Source organism: Solanum stenotomum, unplaced genomic scaffold, assembly GCF_019186545.1.
Source record: "Solanum stenotomum isolate F172 unplaced genomic scaffold, ASM1918654v1 scaffold30743, whole genome shotgun sequence".
Taxonomy (NCBI): domain Eukaryota; kingdom Viridiplantae; phylum Streptophyta; class Magnoliopsida; order Solanales; family Solanaceae; genus Solanum; species Solanum stenotomum.
The window spans coordinates 58,208-80,878 of NW_026031116.1; the positions used below are offsets into that span (position 1 = coordinate 58,208).

The window sequence follows — 22,671 nt, forward strand, 5'->3', positions numbered from 1 at the left end:
AGTCAAATTTGGAAGAATAGAGACACTTCCTGTATGAGTCACAATGATCCTGAAAGAGTTAGGCAAAGTGAGAGTTAAAGGCACAGGAAGGGGAGTGAGTGATAGAAAAGAATTGGGATCAAAACACATATGTTCTGAAGCACCGGAATCAATAATCCATGTACAAGAATTAATAAGTGACAAACATGAGCTGGAGTTCCTCAGAATGGTACCAGCAATGGCATTTCCATTAAAACCAATGGTTGGTGCTATCCTATTCTCCTTCAGAACATCTTTTGTAACCTGTTGTACCAGATTTGTGTATTGTTCTTTGCTCATGTACTGGTTGTAATTGTTGTAGGCTATATCCTCTTGTGTGTTCTGGAATGCTTCAGATTTTTCTTCAGTTGTGACTGCATTTGCTTTTACTGTTCCCTGAGTTTCTCTTGTCTTAGTAAATTCAAAATCATCAGTGTTTTATTTAAAAATATATGTATAAGGAAAAATGACTTAGTTTTCGAAAAAAACCGATTAACTTATGATTTAAGAGAAATCGGGTTTCCAAAAGGACAGAGTCGCCACTTAATTTTTAGTAAAAAATCAAGAAAAATTTCAAGGTTTTCAAAAGATTTAAACAGATAAAATCAATTGAAAATAACAGGGTTCGAAGTTCAATGTACATTCCGAGAAGGTGTTAGGCCCTCGGAATGCCCGCTAACTCGCGGTTGACCGGCGATTTGACTAAAATGATTTTTGACTAATTTTAAAATTTTTACTAAGTAAAGAACTCATTTATATTAACTATATATATTTTGAAATTTTAACTTAGTAAAAGAACTAATTTATATTAACTATATATATATTTTTTTTTTGAAATTTTAACTTAGTAAAAGAACTAATTTATATTAACTATATATTTTTTGAAATTTTAACTTAGTAAAATAACTAATTTATATTAACTATATTTTTATTTTTTTTAGAAATTGACTTAATAAGAAAACTAATTTATTTTGAAATTTTAACTTAGTAAGAAAACTAATTTATTTTGAAATTTATTTATTACCATTTATGATTTTTATCACTTTATTTATTTTAAGGGGGAATGAACTAGAGGGGAGTTTTCAAAAGGGGAAATAACTTAAGTGACAAGACGAATAAAATTAAAGCTAAGCATAAAACAAAATACTTTAATTTACATATATATATATATATATAAATGAAATGGCCATCTCGGGGATTTTAATTAAATCAAACCATAAGAAATAAAGATGTTAGTTGATATAATAACAAATAATAAGAGCAAGAAATCTAAAGCTAAAGTTTGCTTCCAAACAACAATGGACTTTGGCCCATTTTCGCCTCCCTTTTTACCCTTGAAATTCAGTGTATACGTTTAGCGTATACCACTGTATATGGGCTGTATTTTGGTCCATTTTCGTGTATATTGGGCTGTACACTCAATGGATACATCCTAATGCAACTCCTCGAGCTCCTGTATTAATTTTTGGACCTGCATATTAAAATCCTCCATGTATACTGTTGTATACAGCAAGCATACAGCCCTTTCTTTGGGCTTTTCGGAATCTGAAAAAAACTTAATTTCCAGTCCCCTGCATTTGTCTCAAGATCCTAGACTCGATGGAAAATATAGAATCGGGCCAGGGAGGCCCAATCCACGGCATGCGAAGCGGGAGCCTCCAAAGACTCGGGAGTAGGCATGGTTCACATACACACAAAATAATCATATTAGCCAATAAAATAAGACAAGGAATCATAAAAAAAATGACACAAACAACTAAATCACGTTGGCAAACTTACTGTACTTATACCAAAAGAAGAAACATAACAAATTTTACACTATCACAAACTTGGACTAAAGCAAGAATAAATAGAACAATATCTCTGCAAATGACCTTTGCTTTCAACAAATTAAGGAAAAAACGTAACTTAATGTGTTCCACTAAAAAAGGTATTAAGCTAATCAAATTATTAAGCATACAAAGGAACTTGAAACTCAAATGCTATCTACTAATGTGAAAAGAAGAATACTTAAATTTTGGGAATAAACCGAAGGACTCAAGTCTTAACGGACAAGGGAGATTTCACAAATCGTGCAATGAAATATGATTCGGAGTAAAATTAATCTTCATGAAATTAAGCAGATCTGGACAGCAATAAATAAAAGACAGAATGCTCAGGTTTTCAGCTACGACTACATACAAACTAAAGAGAAGAACAAATGAGATGAGGAGGAAGAGGCGTGGTTTATTTTTCTTTATTATTATTTTTTGACAGCATATTCTAGCGGTTAATGGACGGACTTCTCAATTTTAATTTAGTTTAAGAAGAGAACAAACCAAAGCAAACCTACTACTCAAACAAGACACCCATTTTTCAAGTGAACTTGAAATTGTTAGCACCAAGAAACGACAAGTTATAAAAATCTAATAACGACTTAATAAAGAAACTGAATCTTGCCCTTTAACTTAATGATAAAGAAGATGCATTAACTACATCCCTAATCACTTAGTTCACTGGGCAATCTCACAATGTAGGAAACAGAGATGTCGGCTCACATATGGAATCAAAACAAAATAAATAGAATCCCAATAATATACCCCCAAATAGGCAAGCATACGAGAACTCATTTTTTAAATCCGTCGGAAATCATTAGTCAAGATTTAACTCAAATCACTTAACGGAAAGACACGAGGTGTTGAGCAGGGGATTTGTACATATACAGAAGCAAGGTTTTGAACCCATTACGATTTAAGCAATAAAAAAAAAAGAAGAGGGGGATAGTTTGAAGGGTATGTGAAACTAAATTGATATTCAAGTAAGACAATCCGAGAAGACTACTACGAACTCTTCGAAATTTACGATTCTACAACTTATGCGGTCAAAATCAAACATTCAACACATTGCGAGACAAATGACGATGAGCAGGAATAGATGTTACCTTTTAGAGTGCAGCAGAACTAGGGACAGCGACGAGCAGGGGCGACTTCACCACTAAGCAATTCCAAACGCGAACAGTGGTTAAGAAATATAGGTAGGAATATCGAACCCAAAACCTCAAAGCAAATATCTCCTCTCTTTTCCTTGAGTAGTTAGTAGGTATTCTAGCTATTTCCGCTTAAGCTATTCTATGTATTTTTAACTCTAAAATTTCAAAACCAAAGTCCCCCCTTTTTTATTGGAAAGAACAAGAATATTTATAAAAGGGTATTAGGGTTCCCAATCGGAGGGAAACGGATAGACCAGGGACCAATTCGAAATTCAAAAATCTTTCACAAATAAGGGAAGGCAACCTTTCTCTCAAGCTTCAAACCATTCCGGAAGAGGAAAGGTAGATGGACGGATGGATCGATTCCTTCGTCCTTGAGCGATGACATGGCATCATCTCACGCCACAAGGCGACTCCGCGTGCTGCTGCGACTGCCAATTGAAAGGGATGGGAGGAAGAAGACAACAAGAGGTAGCGTACTGCCTTCTGTGGTTGCTTTCCGTTTGATCGTTGTTCTGTCCAAGAACGTTTTTTAGCTGGAAAGGTCTTTTGGGTTCAATTTTGTGAAGGAAAAGGGAGTGGGCGGGGTCAGGGAAATTTGGGATTGGGCTGGGAATTAATTGGTATGTTGTATGTATGGTTAGGAATGAATGGGTATTATATTGTTGGCTTTTGGTGGGTTATAAAATTGTTAGGAATGGGTTGGGCTGGGACGTTGCATGCTGGCACGTTAATTGAAATTGGGAAAAGGCCAAAATGCTATCCCTTAAGGTGGATTGAAGAAAAGTTATATTTGGCTACAATCTCAATAGAAGTTAATTAACAAATTAGCCAAATGGATTAAAGAGGTAATCAAACGGAGTTAAATTTAGGAGATTCGGCTAGAATTCAAATAGGAAGAATTAATATAATTAATTAACGAACTTTTTAATCTTAACGAAATAAAATAACTAACTCGAATGTAAACTTATTATTTCAAGAAATATAAACTATTATATAACTAAACTAATTAACCAAATATTTAGGTAAAACTAAAATCCTTTTGAGACGATTTTCAAATATTTATAAAATATGCTAACTAATAATAATAATAATAATAATAATAATAATAATAATATATATATATATGTGTGTGTGTGTGTGTATACATTATTTAAAAGTTCCCGAAAAATGACAAAGTCACATAAAACTAACTTGAAAATATTTTGATTTTATAAGGTCAATTGTTTCAAATCGTTCGGAATTTAAAAAGCTCAGAAACTAATTATCTACCGGGGAGGGTCAAAATTGGGGTGTCAACAACTGTCCCTCATTTTACTTGGATTGATGCAAGGAATACGAGAAAAATGAAATTGACTAATCCAATTTTGACCGACCACATCTTCATCTTTCAGAATATAGCTTTTGGTACGGACTTTAGAAGTTATGGCCGAACCGCGGAAATGGGTTTCCTACATATCTCAAGTTATATGAGAATTCAGGCCACTTGTAGTTCGATACGCTCGATTTGACGCACGATTTTGGAAGAAACTCAAAACCATCCCGATACCGAATTATGAAGGCACCAGAATGCTCGGGAATGTGATTTCAGAGAAAATGTTGGAATACAGCCGGGTTTTCAACATTGATCCTGCCTACATATCCCTCAACTTAGAGAATCAGGCTGCTTGTAGTTCGACTCTATCGGTTGAAAAGGAAGTCTATTACGCAAGATATCCTTTGGTTCTGGAGGAGTGACAAGTAAGTCGAGTATGAAAAAGAGGCTTGCAACCTCTTAGCCATGAATGCGGAGCTCTTCACATCCATAAGTAAGAACTTACACGGACATAATTTCCAAGGCTCTTGGTGCATTGTCACTCAGATTGGAAAGCTTCTTCTGGCAGAGACCAAAAATTCCGGATGCAAAACTGAAACTGATAAACATAAGAAAAACCCACATGCCTTCAGATAGGGGTGTGGTTTGATTGTGGTGGAAGTCACTCCTCTGCTCGCATCCTAAGAGTTTGGCACTCCTCTTTGGACTATGTCCCAGTTCGCTGCTAAGAAAAAATTCCACGTTGTGCTGCATCCCCTTTGATGTCGTCCGCACCTGTGGTTTGTTTTGGAGAATTCATCCTTTTGGATGCTCTCGACAAAGACTGGGATAAAACTCATTAGCATAAAAATGCAATTCAAATGGAGGGATAGTGTCTTTTACCATGTTGACACTTAATCGCTCTCCTTGAACATTTGAAGTCGACTCCATCAGGTTTGACGTAAAGCAAATAAAGCTTGTAGATTATATTTGCAATATAGTCTTCAGTGTACTCTTTCTTTGATATCAAAGTAATAAAATAGGTTGATGTAATATGTTGGTAGTTCTTTTGATGTCGTTTTTGCAAAGAAAAATGATGCAGTCGATGTTGATCTTCTTGTGATGGGTAAATCCTTTTCTTGTAATGCATAACTCATTTCTCTTGCGGTGTATGAATCTCTTTTCGCGATGCATGAATCTTCTCTTGTAATGCATGAATCATTATCCCGCAATGCATGAATCTTCTCTTGCAATGCATGGCTTTTCCGCGATACATGACTTTTCCGTGATGCATGACTTCTTTTTTGCGATGCATGATTTCTTTCTCTTGCTATGCATGAGTTTTCTCTTTAGCAATGCGTGACTTTTCCGCGATGCATGACTTCTTTTCCGCGATGCATGATTTCTTTCTCTTGCTATGCATGAGTCTTCTCTCTTGCAATGCATGGATTTCTTTTCTCGCGATGCATGAATCTTTTTCCCGCGATGCATGAATCTTTTTCCCGCGATGCATGAATCTTTTCCCGCTATGTCTGACTTCTTTCTCTTGTTATGCATGGTCTTCTTCTTGCTATGCATGATTTCTTTCTCTTGCTATGCATGAAGTTTTTCTCGCGATGCATGATTTCTTTTGATGATGCCTCCCTGATACCAAATGAAGATAATGCTTCACCGAGCAACATATGTGATCTTCTGGGTATCTTTTGGGATGGCGGTATCGTCTGAATCGACAATATAATAAACATGACCCTCGGAGTAGTGGTATCATTTCATTTGACAATACAATATAAATGACCCTCCGGGTAGTGATATCGTCTCATTCGACAACACAATATAAATAACCTTCAGGGTAAGAATATTATCATATCTGATAATATAAATAACCTTCAAAGTAATTTCAGTCTTGACCTTGTTGGAGAGATCTCTTTCTTGAGAATTTTTGGGTTTCTCTCAAAAATTCTGTCCCAGTTTCTATTGTAAAGATAAAATAGAAATCTCACGGGAGATATGACCGAGCCCTTATGGCGCCTACGTATCCCGTTGAGGCAGGAATCAGGTCAAACGTAGTTCCCCCTAAGGATTAACAAAAGTAGGAATTTTACAAAGAAAGCGACCGAGGCCGACATAGGCCGCCTACGTATCTCGTTCTTGAGAATTCAGGTCGAACGTAGTTCAAATAAAGGAAAAACATTAGAAGGGAATAAAAAGGATGACCGAGGCCGACATAGGCCGCCTACGTATCTCATTTTTGAGAATTCAGGTCAGACGTAGTTCATTTACAAAGAAATATTTTAAAGGGGATAAAAGAGTGACCGAGGCCGACATAGGCCGCCTACGTATCTCATTCTTGAGAATTCAGGTCAGACGTAGTTCATTACTAAAGGAAAAATATTTAAAAGGAATAAAGGGGTGACCGAGGCCGACATAGGCCGCCTACGTATCTCATTCTTGAGAATTCAGGTCAGACGTAGTTCATTACAATAGGGGTAAAATTCTAAACAAGGCAATTACAAGCAAATAGAACGATTACAAGGGAATGACATAAATACAAACTGAAACTTCACACGTAGTATCTCTTGACAGCATCTGAGTTGATTGGTTTCGGCCATTCGGTGCCATCCATCTCCGACAGGATCAAGGCACCTCCAGATAACACTTTGCGAACCATGTAGGGTCCTTGCCAATTTGGTGCAAATTACCCTTTGTACTCATCCTGATGAGGGAAAATACGTTTAAGGACCAACTGACCAACCTCAAACATTCTGGCTCTTACCTTCTTGTGGAAAGCACGAATCATTCTCTGTCGATATAGTTGTCCATGACAAACAGCAACCATTCTCTTTTCATCAATCAATGTTAATTGATCGATCCGCTTGCGGACCCATTCAGCGTCGTTCACTTCAGCTTCTTGGATGATTCTCAAGGAAGGTATTTCAACTTCTGCAGGAATAACTGCTTCGATTCCATATACTAGCAAATATGGAGTAGCTCCAACTGATGTTCTGACAGTCGTTCGGTAACCCAACAAAGCATACGGTAACATCTCGTGCCAACCTCTGCGATTATCGATCATTTTCCTCAAAATCTTCTTTATGTTCTTGTTGGCAGCTTCTACGGCTCCATTCATTTGGGGACGATAGGCGGTTGAGTTCCGGTGAGTAATCTTGAATTGTTCACATATCTCTCTCATTAGGTGACTGTTGAGATTCACTCCATTATCAGTAATGATGGATTTTGGAACTCCAAACCTACATATCAAATTGTTGCGAACAAAATCAGCTACAACTTTCTTGGTCACAGACTTATACGAAGCTGCTTCCACCCACTTGGTGAAGTAGTCAATGGCGACCAAAATGAATCTGTGTCCGTTAGATGCAACTGGCTCTATTGGACCAATGACATCCATGCCCAAGCTACAAAAGGCCAAGGTGAACTCATAACATTAAGTTCGTGAGGCGGCACTCGAATTAAATCACCATGCACTTGACATTTATGACATTTCTGCACAAACTTGCAACAATCATGTTTCATAGTCATCCAAAAATAGCCGGCTCGAAGGACCTTCTTCGACAAAGTGAGTCCATTCATATGAGTACCACAAACTCCGGCATGTATTTGTTCCAGAAGCTTCGCAGCTTCATTAGCATCAACACATCTGAGAAGACCTAAATCTGGAGTCCTCTTGTAAAAGACTTCCCCACTTGCAAAGAAATTGAGGGCCATACGGCGTATCGACTTCTTCTGATTAAACGTTGCATTCTCAGGATAAGTCCCGTCTTCTAAATACTTCTTGATGTCAAAATACCAAGGTAAACCATCTGATTCCGCTTCAACATGTGAACAGTGGACAGACTGCTCTTTTACCTCTATATCCACTGGATCAATATAACTTGTATTTGGATGCTTAATCATTGACGCGATGGTGGCAAGAGCATCGGCTAACTCGTTTTGTGTTCTGGGAGTGTGTCTGAACTCAATTTTGCGGAATCTTTTGCACAACTTCTGTATATACTGCATGTATGGTGTGATCTTTGGGTTCTTCACGGCCCATTCTCCTTGGACCTGATGAATCAATAAATCTGAATCTCTAATAACCAAAAGCTCATGAACATTCATGTCGATGGCCATCTTCAAACCAAGGATACAAGCTTCATACTCAGCCATATTGTTCGTGCAATTAAATCGGAGTTTAGCCGCCATAGGGTAGTGTTGACCAGATTCTGACACTAAGACCACTCCGATACCTTTCCCTTGGTGATTTGCCGCTCCATCAAAGAATACTCTCCAACCAGGGTAGGCTTCAGAAATATCTTCACCCACAAATGAAACTTCCTCGTCAGGAAAATAGGTCTTGAGCGGTTCATACTCCTCATCAACTGGATTCTCTGCAAGATGACCAGCTAAGGCTTGTGCTTTTATCGCCTTTTGTGTCACGTACACAATGTCAAACTCACTCAAAAGCATTTGCCATTTAGCCAACTTCCCGGTCGGCATTGCTTTCTGGAAAATATACNTTCATATGGTTTTAATGCAGTAACATGTCCAAATCCAAAATGCATGTGAAAGTCAAGAGGGGGGTGAATTAAAATTTCCTTTAGTCGACTTTCTGTAATGGTCAGTCGACTCACCTGCACGTTAGTAGAATAGATAAACAGTAATAGTAATTTGTAGTAAGTAAATAACACGGAGAGTTTTTATACTAGTTCGGAACACCGATGTGGTGCCTACGTCTAGTCCCCTTTGGGTTTCAAGGGTTTCCTTTAGAGCTTTGATGCGAACTTCGGATATATAGGTTTCCTGTGATTTGATCCTATCTAATATGCAAATCAGATGTTCTACCTTGACACTTCCTTTACTTGTAAACTTACACTCAGCTTTCTTTCTCTTTTCTTTTCAATTGTTTTCACTCACGTGATTACAAAGATTTATGAAAGATAAAAGAAGATTGTACTATAAGCTCAGGAAGTTGCGTACTTCACAACTAAGACTAAGAAAGGTTTATATAGATGTGGATGGTTGTTGCTCTGTTTCGGAAACCCAAGGGAGTTGTAAATCAAGGATCCTTAAGATGATTCCTTGATTTATTTAATTGATTTGCTGAATCATGTCCATATCAGATATGTGCATGATTAAATCAATTCCTTCCTTTGTTAGATGATCTCCTTGAATCTTGACTGGTCTTCAATCTTGAATCTTGGCTGATCTCCAATCCCTTCCATAAATCTTGGCTGATTGATTTACCGATATCCTATTTCCTTCTTCAACTGTTTGTACTGCTTGACTTGAGATTTCCTTTCATGAATCTTGGCTGACTGATTTACAGAATATCCTCTTTCCTTCTTCAACTGTTTGTACTGCTTGACTTGAGATCTCTTGTCTTCCATGTGTTGCTTCACGAATCGTGACTAGGATTCTGGTTGTCTTGAGCTTCTTTTTGTGTTGTTTTCCATAATGTCTTCATGATTTCCAGGCTGCTCAATTTATTCCTTGTTGATTCCTGTGAGTTATCATTATTCAGAAAATAACAAGTTAACAATCTTCCCTTTTTGATAATAACAACTATAACTAATGTGAGTTTAATTTGACTTCCCTGTTCGATGTATCTTGGACTAACGGACACTTGTATGCTCCCCTTTTCTATATGTTGTGTATAGATTTTCTCCCCCTTTGACATAATTAAAAAGGAAAACAAAACAACAACCAGGATAGGCAAAAATAAATATACTGCCTTAACGATCACCAAGAAAATACTTCAGAGTGTTGAGCACGTTCCTCAAGACGAAGCTTTCCAACATCCGTGCTATAGTCCTTGTGTAGCTATAGCACCCTTCCAAGGGTATCCTGTAAAACTAACTAATAGGCATAATAAGACCAAGACATTCTCGAAAGAAACAAAATCTTTCCTCTAGCAAAGGTTTTGTAAAAATATCGGCTAACTGATTTTCAGAATCAACAAATTCAAGCACAAAATTACTATTTTCAATATGATCACGAATAAAATGATGCTCGATGTCTATATGTTTTGTCTTGGAATGATGTACAGTATATTTAGATAGACTGATAGCACTAGTATTATCACAAAAAATAGGTACTCCCTTGAAAGATAGGCCATAGTCTAAAAGTTGATGCATCATCCAAAGTAGTTGAGTGCCACAACTTCTAATTGCCAGATATTCAAACTCAGTGGTTGAGAGAGAAATGGAGGTCTGCTTTTTACTATGCTAGGAGATGAGGGATTTTCCCAAAAATTGGCATGTTCCACTGGTGCTTTTTATGTCATTTTTATCACCTACAAAGTCAACATCTGAATATCCAATTAAATCAAAATTCTCAGAAAAAGGATACCATAATCCCATGTCAGAGGTTCCAATGAGATATCAAATAATTCGTTTCACAGCGGTGAGATGTGATTACTTTGGAGCGGATTGAAATCGTGCACATTTGCAAACGCTGAACATGATGTCTGGTCAACTAGCAGTGAGGTATAATAGAGAACTAATCATTCCTCGATAAAGTTTTTCGTCAACGGCTTTGCCTGTTGTATTAGATTCTAGACAAGTAGAGGGACTCATGGGAGTTCCAAAGGCTTTGCCTTTTTCCATTCCAAATTTTTTGATTAGCTCTTTTGGCATACTTATCTTGATTTATAAAGATTCCTTTATCTGATTGCTTAATTTGAAGACCGAGAAAGAATGAGAGCTCGCCCATGAGCCTCATTTCAAATTCGCCTTTCATGAGGTTAGCAAAATTCTCACAAAGAGAAAGATTAGAGCTTCCAAAAATAATATCATCAACATAAATTTGAACAATATGAATGCAGGAATCAGATTATTTTGTAAACAGGGTAGTATCAATTTTCCCTCTTTGAAAATCATTTTTAATAAGAAATGTGCTCAGTCTTTCATACTAAGCTTTTGGAGCTTGTTTTAGACCATAGAGAGCTTTCGATAATTTAAAAACATAATCCGGGCAAGAAGGATTTTCAAAATCGGGAGGTTGTTTAACAAAAACTTCTTCTTTAATAAAACCGTTTAAAAAGGCGCTTTTAACATCCATTTGAAAAAGTTTGAAATGATTGAAAGAGGCAAAGGCTAGAAGAATTCGAATAGATTCTAACCTTGCTACCGGAGCAAAAGTTTCATCATAGTTACTTAAAACAGGTAGAATCCATTAAGTAGTGTAAACTGGCTGTATTGTGTCATCATTTGTGAACAAACTCATCTGCAATCCATTAAGTAATTAATGCAGTATCAGGAAAGCACAAGACTTTCTAGCTTCAAATGGAAAATCTGCTGGTTTTGGTGTTGTTAACACCAAATAATGAGTCTGAATTTTTTATCCTAAAAGGTGTTCCGGAGAATTTATGCTTGTATTTATTCATGTATGATCGGAGACACTTTACCAAAGCTGTCAAGTGTGCTAGAAGATCTACAGTGTTATTAGCTTTCCTGAAGCAGTGAGCAAAAAGGAAAATTCCTTCCTGTTTCAGTTTATAGATTTGAACAAGTATGAATACGAACAAAAAAAAAAAGATCTATATTTGTGAATCAGATTTCAAATAAGTGTCTGCATACACGTCATGAACTTAGACTCATTGAGAACGAAACAATGTGTCTTCTTAAGAGTGTGTTTGGTATGGATGTTTGTACTATAGCTCGCTAATTGCTTGACCTGTTTTTTGGATAGCTTCTTTATGGCAAGCGCTACCCTAACCTAGCTGGTGCTACACTCAGATGTTTGATGAACACATTCGTAAATATAATTAGCTTGTCGGGAGCATTACAATTTGTTCTACCACTATATGGTGAAGTTCCATTTCTTGCTTATTACATATTGTTAGATTTGCTTCACGGAAGGTTCTGTATTGATAACATTTATCAAAAGTTGTCATTCTCCTGGATGGAATAGAACTTAAATATTAAAATATACTTGTTTGATATAGAAAGTTGTGTCATTGGAGAATGAAGCACTAACAAAATTTCTAGTACCACATATGCAATAGAGACTAAAATAAAATGAGTGCACTCACTTTTAATTATAAAATAGAAAAAGAAATACCCTCATGTGCATTGTAGAACTTCATCACAATAACATTGAACCTGATTCACGAGTTGTGTTCGAGTCTGTACTATTGAATATTAAAGTTTGATTGAGTTGTTCTAGGGTTATTATTGAGTTGTAATAATTCCTAGATTGAAGAGAGTAGTTGTATGGGTGAGGTTTGTAATAAGAAATGAGTTTGACTTATTGGTGAGTAGTTAGAACAGTATGAGTGAACTGTGGAGTCAGGGGCGGCTCAACAGCTTTGAAAAAAAAGCAATTGCCTTAGGCCCCAAAATTTGAGGGGCCTCATTTAAAAATAAAATAAAATAGGTTATACATAAAAAATAGGGAAAATGCATAAGTACCCCCTCAGCCTATGCCCGAAATCCCGGAGACACACCTAACCTTTACTAAGGTCCTATTACCCCCCCGAACTTAATTTATCTATAATATTCTACCCCTTTTCGGCCTACGTGGCACTATCCTTGAAAAAAATGTCAACATGCGTTGGGCCCACCTGATAGTGCCACGTAGGCCAAAAAGGGGTAGAATATTACATATAAAATAAGTTCGGGGGGGTAATAGGACCTTAATAAAGGTTAGGTGTCTCTCTGGGATTTCGAGTATAGGCTGGGGGGGTACTTATGCATTTTCCCTAAAAAATATATATAGAGTATTACTTATAGAAAATAAAATCTTTTCATAAAAGAGCAAAGAAGTAATAGAAGTTCGACAAATTATGAATACTATGTCTCAAAAAAAAATTAAATAATTAGCTATAATAAACATCATAAAAAATATATATTTGAATTTAAGGCCTCCATTCAGATTTGGCTTAAGGCCACCGATTTATTAGAGCCGCCCCTGTGTGGAGTTGAGGTACTAGAGTTAGTTCCTTTTATAATCTGAAACGTTGGCTCTTGAGAAGTTAATGGAGATTGGTGGTTTCCATCCTAGACAGTGTAGGTCGTGCTCTTTTACTTTCTTGAACAAGAAGTTTTCCACAATAAATTTGTGTATTGTTACTTCTACTAATTACTGCTTACTACGTTTTTAGAAACCAGATTTCGAATACATGTAGCAGGGGTGAAGTAGTTCTTTCACACTCACTTTTAATCAATTTGATTGGTTGGCATACCAGTTGGAAATCCATCATCCCTTTTAATTATAAACAAATGATAAAGGGTGAGTATCCTATGTGTTTGTCCCCCATTTAGAAAAAGGTGGAGATAAGAAAAGTAAATCATGTGGACAAAATCTCTTAGCATAAAAAAAACATAGCAGAGAGATTAAATCTGCAAGACTCTATTGTTTAGTTATTCCAGCAAACAAAGAGAAATGGCTTATGCTGCTCTTTCTTCACTTATCTATACATTGGAACAACTCATGAAACCTAATCAATCTTTGGTTTGTCGAAGCTGCACACAACAACATATGGAATCTATCTATCAAAATCTTTCTGCTATGCAAGTTTTCCTTGAGGATACGACGAAGGAAACCAAAGATGTTGAAACTCTTAAGGTTATAGAAAAGAGGATCAGAGATGTAATATACAAAGCAGAAGATAGAATCGATTCAAGTCTAAGAAGCATCATTCTAGCAGATCGCAAGGACAAGCGGCAAAAAGCTTGTAGATCCTTTTATGAAGAATTGTTGAAAGTGGAACAACAAGTTTATTTTCTCAACAAGGAGGTGATGTTGATCGAGTTTAACAACCATGGAAGCAAATCTGCAGAATTAGCAAGAATGTCCTCTTCACTAGAAAAAAGTACAATTGAGGAAAAATACTATTGTTGGGATGGAGGATGACTTCAACACCATACTTGATCGCCTCACTGCCCAAACGAAGAAGTTAACTGTCATACCAATTTTTGGTATGGGCGGTATAGGTAAGACAACTCTTGCTAGAAAAGTTTATGATAATTCATATATTCGTTCTCGATTTGATAAACATGCATGGGTCACTGTCTCCGAAAAATACAATGAAAGACAAATGTTGCTTGAAGTCGTCTCTTCAATTACTGGAAGCAATCAAGAAATGAGCAATGATCGACTAATGGAGATTGTGTATAGAGGTCTCAAGGGTCGGAGATTTTTAATTGTCATAGATGATATTTGGAGTACTAAGGCTTGGGACCAAATGCAAAGAATATTTCCAAATGATGACGACAATAAAAGCCGAATTCTATTAACCACTAGACTCAAGTATGTTGCTGATTATGTCAGTTGTCCTGATTTTCCGCCTCATTGTAAGTCTTTCTTAAATCTTGATGATAGTTGGAATCTGTTCACTGAAAAACTATTCAAAAGAGATCCTTGTCCTCTTCTACTAGAAGAAACTGGAAAACATATTGTACAACAATGTCGAGGATTGCCTCTTTCAATTGTTGTGGTTGCTGGACTTCTTGGAAAAATGGATCCAACGTATGATAATTGGAAGAAAGTTGAGGAAAATCTGAACTCATTCTTTGGTACGGTATCTGAACAGTGCCAATCAATTCTTTCCTTGAGCTACAACTACTTGCCCCAATATTTAAAGGCTTGTTTTCTCTATGTGGGAGGTTTTCCAGAAGACAGAAAGATTGATGTTTCCAATTTGATTAGGTTATGGATTGCTGAGCAATTCATAAGGGAAAGAAGCAATAAAAGGTTAGAAATGGTGGCAAAGGAGTATCTGGAAGAGTTAATTGATAGAAGTCTAATTTTGGTTGGTATACGAAAGGCTAATGGAAGGATGAAAACTTGCAAAATTCATGGTCTTCTTCGCCAACTATGCCTAAGAGAAGCTCATACTGAAAATGTTTTGCATGTCACGAATAGGAATGCCCCCATGTCCTCAAAAGACGATCCTACAAGTGTAACCCGCACCTTTATTTCAAAGCAATCTATTAGTTCAGATTTTCCAAAACGGATTGGCTCCATTGTTTCACAGTTCAAATTGCTTAAGGTGTTGGAAGTNATTTGATTAGGCTATGGATTGCTGAGCAATTCATAAGGGAAAGAAGCAATAAAAGGTTAGAAATGGTGGCAAAGGAGTATCTGGAAGAGTTAATTGACAGAAGTCTAATTTTGGTTGGTATACGAAAGGCTAATGGAAGGATGAGAACTTGCAAAATTCATGGTCTTCTTCGCCAACTATGCCTAAGAGAAGCTCATACTGAAAATGTTCTGCATGTCACGAATAGGAATGTCCCCGTGTCCTCAAAAGACGATCCTACAAGTGTAACCCGCACCTTTATTTCAAAGCAATCTATTAGTTCAGATTTTCCAAAACGGATTGGCTCCATTGTTTCACAGTTCAAATTGCTTAAGGTGTTGGAAGTATTATCAATTGATTACGATTTCTCTTTTGTTATACCTCAGCTTGTACATTTGAGATATGTTGCTGCAAGAATTATGATGGCTCTTTCACTAGCTAAATTGAGAAATCTACAGACCATAATTCTTCAAAGAATTTTCAAATTAAGGAAGAAATCGCCAGAGTTGATTCTCCCACTAGATATTTGGACAATGTCAGAGATAAGACATGTGGATATTGGATTGCCACTATATATATCTAATCCTCTTGATGCCGAAAATCATAGTATTGGTGAACAACCTCTGTTTCTGAACAACTTGCAAATGCTTTATCTCCGTCACACTCCTTTTGTTGCGGAAATCATAAGAAGAACTCCCAATCTAAAAAAGCTAAAGATTTTAGATGATTCTGAGCATCCTGATTGGCCTGCTATTCTTGATTCTCTCAGTCTTCTAGAAGATCTCGAGACACTATACATAGAAACAGAAGAAAACATTTTCTCTGGAGTTATTTTGCCTTCTAATATCAAAAAACTGATATTAAGTCCTAATATCAAGAAATTGATATTAACAGGTACTCGTATACCATGGGAAATTGTGAATTTGCTGGCTAATTTACCCAATCTTGAGGTGCTCAAAGGGTATCGTGCATTCGATGGAACAGATTGGAAACTAGATGAAGATGTTGTGTTTCACAAATTAAAGTATCTACTAATTGTTGAGGTAGGTCTGGAAAGGTGGGAAGCATGTAGTGATAATTTTCCGATGCTTGAGCAACTATTACTAGATTGGTTGTATGAACTGGAGGAGATTCCGGAGAGTATTGGAGATATAATGACACTAAAATTGATCCAAATAGATGATTGCAGCTCTGGTGTAGAGAATAGTGCAAAGAGAATTCAAGAAGAGCAAGAGAGCTTGGGAAATTATGAGCTTCAAGTTCGTATTATTAGGTATGTTCAAGTACCATCTTAAGAAATCCATTTAATATGTACAAATTGTTCGGAACACATAAATTTCATGTCTTAATTCCACAGCTGTAGAAAGTTGAGTCATTGTGGAATGCAGAGCTAATACAGAATTCTTTTATATGGTTTTAATGCAGTTACAGGAGTGTGTAGAAGGCTTTCCCATCTAGTTGGGAACTCTGCTGGTGTTAACACTGAGTAAATGAGTTAGCATTTTGTATTTTTTATCATGACACCTATATTCTGGAGCTTGTATATTTTTTCATAATCAGATTTCTATTTCCGAAAACAGTCTCCATGGTAAGGTTTGCGTACATTCTAGAGTTTCATCGGGTATATTGTTGTTGTATACTCAGATGTGTAGTGGAGCTTATAATAGTTAGATTTCCGGAATGTTCAAACATTTTGAATACTTGATTTGCTTGAGTTTATTACCTTTAGGAGGTTGAACAAAGCTTCAATTGTATGTATATGTAAAATACAAGATTTTCAATTCCTACCAAAAAAGGGAGGGAAACAGATAATCAATTTAAAGTAAGTAAACAAAATTTCATATACTCAATATCCACGCTCTTCTATTAAGGCTCAGGTCCTTAGAAAGGTAAAGGTTTGTCATGTGTTTGTCTGATCATCTCTCCTTAATACTTATTTGGTCTACCCCTACCTCTCCTCAAATCCTCCAGCATCAACCTCACACACATTTTCACTGAAGCGTCTATGCATCTCCTCGGTAAGGTGAACATTTGTCATGTTCTTCCCAACACTTATTTGGGCTACCACCACCTCTCCTTAGATCCTCCAGCATTAACCTCTCACATATCCTCACTGGAGCATCTATGAATCTCCTCTTAATATGTCCGAACTATCTCACCTTAGCCTCCCGCATCTTGTCCGTGAAAAAGGCCATCTCCACGTTGGCCTAAATATCTTCATTTTTTTTACCATATCTCTCCTAATGAACCGTTTCAAAAAGAATGATTCTTTCCTTTTTAACAACTTTTTTAATTCTTACTTTCTACTAACATGTTTAAAATAACAAGATTAAAAGATATTTTGATCCATTCTACGTATATTTATGAAATTGTTCTCGGAAATCAATTCCAGAACTAGAGGAAGAGAGGAAGAAGAAGAAAGAAGGAAGAAACAGTTTGTTTTTCTTATTAGTAAAACTGAACTCAATTAAAACTTACATTCACTAACAACAAAGTCTCCCTTATATAAGGAGATTTGTGACCGTTACTATATAACTAACTAATAGTTAGTTATAACTAACTTTAATTAAGAAATACTAATAACCTTCTTTTTCCTTTATCTCAACACTCCCCCTCAAGCTAGGAAGGGGAGAATATATCACATAGTCCTAGCTTGGAATTAAGATAGTTGTGCTGAACTCTAGTAAGCCCCTTAGTCAGCATATCTGCTGGCTGTTCTTGTGTTGAAATGTAGCTTGTAGTAATAACTCCTTGAAGAATTTTTTCCCTGATGAAATAACAATCAACATCAATGTCTTTTGTTCTTTCGTGATAAACCGGATTTGCTGCTATTCGCATTGCAGACTTGCTATCACTAAAGACACAAACTGGAAGTGTTACCTCACTTCCAATTTCCTTCATTAAACCTAGTATCCATACTAGTTCTGCTACAACAGCTGCAAGACTTCTGAACTCTGCTTCTGCAGAGCTTCTGGAAACTGTAGTCTGTTTCTTTGACTTCCAAGAAACTATTGAATCTCCCAGCTTCACAAAATAACCAGTTACAGACCTTCTAGTTTGTGGACAAAATGCCCAATCAGCATCACAATAAGCACTGACCTTCTCTTCTGAACTACTAGACAAAAGAACTCCTAACCCTGGCTGATTTTTGACATACCTTACCACTCTAACTGCAGTTTCCATATGTGACTTTTTAGGATTTTGTAGAAACTGACTTAAAGTTTGTACAGTAAATGCTATATCAAGCCTGGTCATTGTTAAATAAAGCAGTTTCCCAACCAACCTTTGATATGCCCTTTGATCAGTAGGAGGATCATTATTTGGTTTCATGTGCTTGACATGATCATCAAACTGTTTTGAGGTGAGTTTTAGGTTATAGTCTATAGGAGCCCCAGCAGATTAGCTGCTCCTAACCCCAATTCAACCAATAGTTCTAATGCATACCTTCTTTGATGCATTAGTATTCCTTTGTCAGACCTTGCAAATTCAATACCAAGGAAAAATTTTAACTCTCCTAAATCTTTCATCTTGAAAGTCTCTGACAAAGTAGTTTTGGTTTCCTCTATCAACTTCAAACTATCACCAGTGACCAACATATCATCTACATATACTAACACAAGTGTAACTCCTTCAGATGTCTTTTTAACATACAAAGAGGGATCATATCGACTCTGAACAAACCTGAACTTCACCAATGCCTCTGATAACTTTGTATTCCAATGTCTAGGAGCCTATTTTAAACCATATAGGGATTTGACAAGCCTACACACCTTGTTCTCCCCCTGGTTTGCAAACCCCTGTGGCAAGTCCATATATATCTCATCAGTTAGGTCTCCATTGAGAAAAGCATTATAGACATCCATCTGATGAACATACCATTTTTTTCTTTATTGCTGCTGCCAGAACAGTTCTTACTGTTTTCATTTTTACTATTGGAGAGAAAGTCTCTTTAAAATCTATACCTTCTCTTTGATTATACCCTTTTGCAACCAGCCTAACTTTAAACCTTTCTACCTCACCTGAAGCTTTATACTTTACCTTATACACCCATCTACACCCAATAGGTTTCTTGCCTTTAAGTAAATCAACCACATCCCAAGTATGGTTGTGACTTAAAGCTTCTACTTCATCTTTCATAGCCTGAACCCACCTTGAATCTTTACTTGCCTCCAAGTAGTTGGTTGGTTCAGAAACTGATGAAGAAGCTGCTAAACAAGCCATGTACTCTTTTGACAACCTCTCATAAGACACATACTTAGATAGTGCATAAGGCACTTCTTTGTGAATGTTTAAAGAGACAAAATCAGTCATCCAAATTGGTGTCTTCCTGTCTCTAGTTGACTTCCTCTGACCCTGCACCTTATGGGACATGTCTGTATCAGTAGCCTCTTATGTCACCTCATGTTGGTTACTCTGAGAGCCTAAGAATGTATCTTGTGAATCTGCAGAACCACAAACTTCATCACCTATTTCAGGAGCAACTTGAATTGTCTCAACACTTGTAGTTGTGTTAGTTGCCCTATATTGCTGATCACCTTGGGGAAGCACACACTGAGGCTCTTGAAGGGCCTTATTCTTCTCCTTAAATGGAAATACATCTTCTCTAAATGAGACATCCCTGCTCACAAAAAGAAACTTATTTACTATATCATACAAGACATACCCTTTTTGAGTATCACAAAAACCCATAAGTACAGTGGTTTTTGTTCTAGTTAACAGCTTATCATGCTCATTAAGTACCTTAGCATAACACAAACACCCCACTACTCTAAGATGATCACAGTTGGGCTTCTTCCCATACAACCTTTCATATGGAGTTTGATAATGTAACACTGAACTTGGTAGTCTATTTGTAATGTATACAACTGCTAACACACAATACCCCCAGAATCTTATTGGAATCTCCCCTTGAAATCTTAATGCTCTTGTTACCTCTAAAATGTGTCTGTGCTTTCTTTCTGCCACTCCATTTTGCTAAGGAGTGTATGCACATGATGTCTGATGAACAATCCCAAGACTTTTAAACAAACTATTGCACAATGAATTCACAAATTCAGACCCATTATCTGTTCTTACCACTTTTACTACCTTATTAAACTGAGTCTGTACATAACTCAAAAAATGTTTCATCTAAACAAACACATCAGTCTTAAATTTCAGCAAAAACACCTAAGTCACTCTGGAGAAATCATCAACAATTGTCAAGAAGTAACTATTGCCATTCATAGTGGGAACTCTATAGGGCCCCCGTAAGTCCATGTGTACAAGATCAAAGCAACAAGTAGTTTTAATATTGCTAGAAGGAATGACAACCTAGTTTGTTTCGCATTAGGACACACAGTACATTGTTTCAGTCTATCATCTATATCCAAAGACTTCTCTACAGATAAAATTCTCTTTAGTACATTAGTAGACACATGTCCAAACCTCTTGTGCAACAGATCCACCTCTGCTTGCTGCTTCTTTTCTACAGAATTTGCAACCAATGCTTCTCCCTTGACTGACTTCTTAGTACTCTGATCAACTAAAAAATATAGTCCACCATTAATCCTTCCAATTGCTCTCACCTTCCCAGTGTAAAGATCCTGGAATACACAAAAATCAAGGAAAAAACTTACTGAACACTGCCATTCCTTAACTACCTTAGACACTGAGAGCAGATTATAACTGAATTGAGGTATATGGAGAACATTAGAGACAACATTTCCCTCGGTCAAACAACTCCTACCTTAGATACTACAACTGTATCACCATTAGGAAGACAGACCTTCTTAACTCTCTCAGGCTGTACTACAGAAGTCTCATCAAGCATACTTAACTCAGACACTATATGATGTATAGCACCTGTATCTATGATCCACTGTTTAGATTTAGGAGAATTGAAGAAAACACTGCTAATACCTGCAACATTTGCCACATCTGCTGACCCAATTTCTTTAGGAGACTTGTTTGGCTTGTTTGAGTGGATCATCTGTAAAATCTGACTATACTGCTCCTGAGTAAATGTTGTTTTACTCACTTGATTCATCATAGACACATGTACCTCAGATTTTTCCTGATCACCTGTCCTTGACTTGGCATAAAAATCTTGTTCAACCATCTGACCAGCTAACACATTGTAGGCAGCTCCTCCTTCTAACTTTTGTTTTCTCTTTGTTTTAAAATCAGGAGGATATCCATTCAACTTCCAACAGTTCTCTCTACTATGACCCTTTAGATTACAGAAATCACATTGAACATTATAGTTTTTCTTGAGTTTTTGCCCCTGACTTCTTGAGTACATAGCCATTTCAAACTCCCTTACCTGAGCAGTTGGTCTCACTCCCAATACTCCAGCACTTGTAGCTCCAGCTTTATGGCTTTCATCACTCACGATCATAACATAGGCTTGATTTACTGAGGGAAAAGGACTCATGAACAAGATTTGACTTCTTGCTTGAACGTATGACTCATTCAACCCCATCAAGAACTGAAACAGCTTTAGTTTTTGAAGATGCATGCACCACAAATTCTTTTGACTTATCACAATCACACCCTGGTGCTGGCACTAGTGCTTCAAACTCATCCCACAAATCTTTTAGTTTTGAAAAATACACACAAACAGACATATTTTCTTGACTCAAAGAAGCAATATTCTTATGCAGATTAAAAGTTCTCACACCATCCACTTTATGAAACCTTTCATATAGATCATCCCACACTGATTTAGCTACAGAGGCATACATTATACATCCAAGTAATTCTTTAGCAACAGAATTCATTATCCAAGCAAGTACTACTGCATTCACCTTTTCCCAATGATTTCCCAATTCATTTGGAAACCTATCTTTAGCACAAGTCCCATCTACCATACCTAACTTATTTCTACCTAACAGGGCTACTAGCGTGGATCTATACCAAACTGAGTAATTCTCGATACCTGTAAGTTGAAACGATATGATTTGGACGCCACTGACATCTGATGGATTGAGAAACAAGGAATGGTTGTAATCGATCATACTAGGTTGAGACCCGCCATGACTAGTTGATGCTGCAACTTCAGTTTCTGTACTCACCATCGTGAAACTCTCCAGATCTCAGATCTTGATTCACACTTTACACCCCAGTTGAAAGCTCTGACTGTAGGATCGAAAGAANAGTTGAAACAATATGATTTGGACGCCATTGACATCTGATGGATTGAGAAACAGGGAATGGTTGTAATCGATCACACTAGGCTGAGACCCGCCATGACTAGTTGATGCTGCGACTTCAGTTTCTGTACTCACCATCGTGAAACTCTCCAGATCTCAGATCATGATTCACACTTTACACCCCAGTTGAAAGCTCTGACTGTAGGATCGAAAGAATTAGCAAGAAGCTCTTGCCTAT

General features: G+C 36.9%; 1 protein-coding gene and 1 pseudogene across 1 annotated transcript in view; both read left to right on the top strand.

Annotated features, from left to right (window-relative positions):
* The window catches only part of LOC125851925 (putative late blight resistance protein homolog R1B-12), a 37,111-nt gene that overhangs the window by 9,755 nt on the left and 4,685 nt on the right, over positions 1 to 22,671 (top strand). The gene's annotated exons all lie outside the window — the stretch shown is intronic.
* On the top strand, positions 13,197 to 17,060 carry LOC125851929 (putative late blight resistance protein homolog R1A-10; annotated as a pseudogene).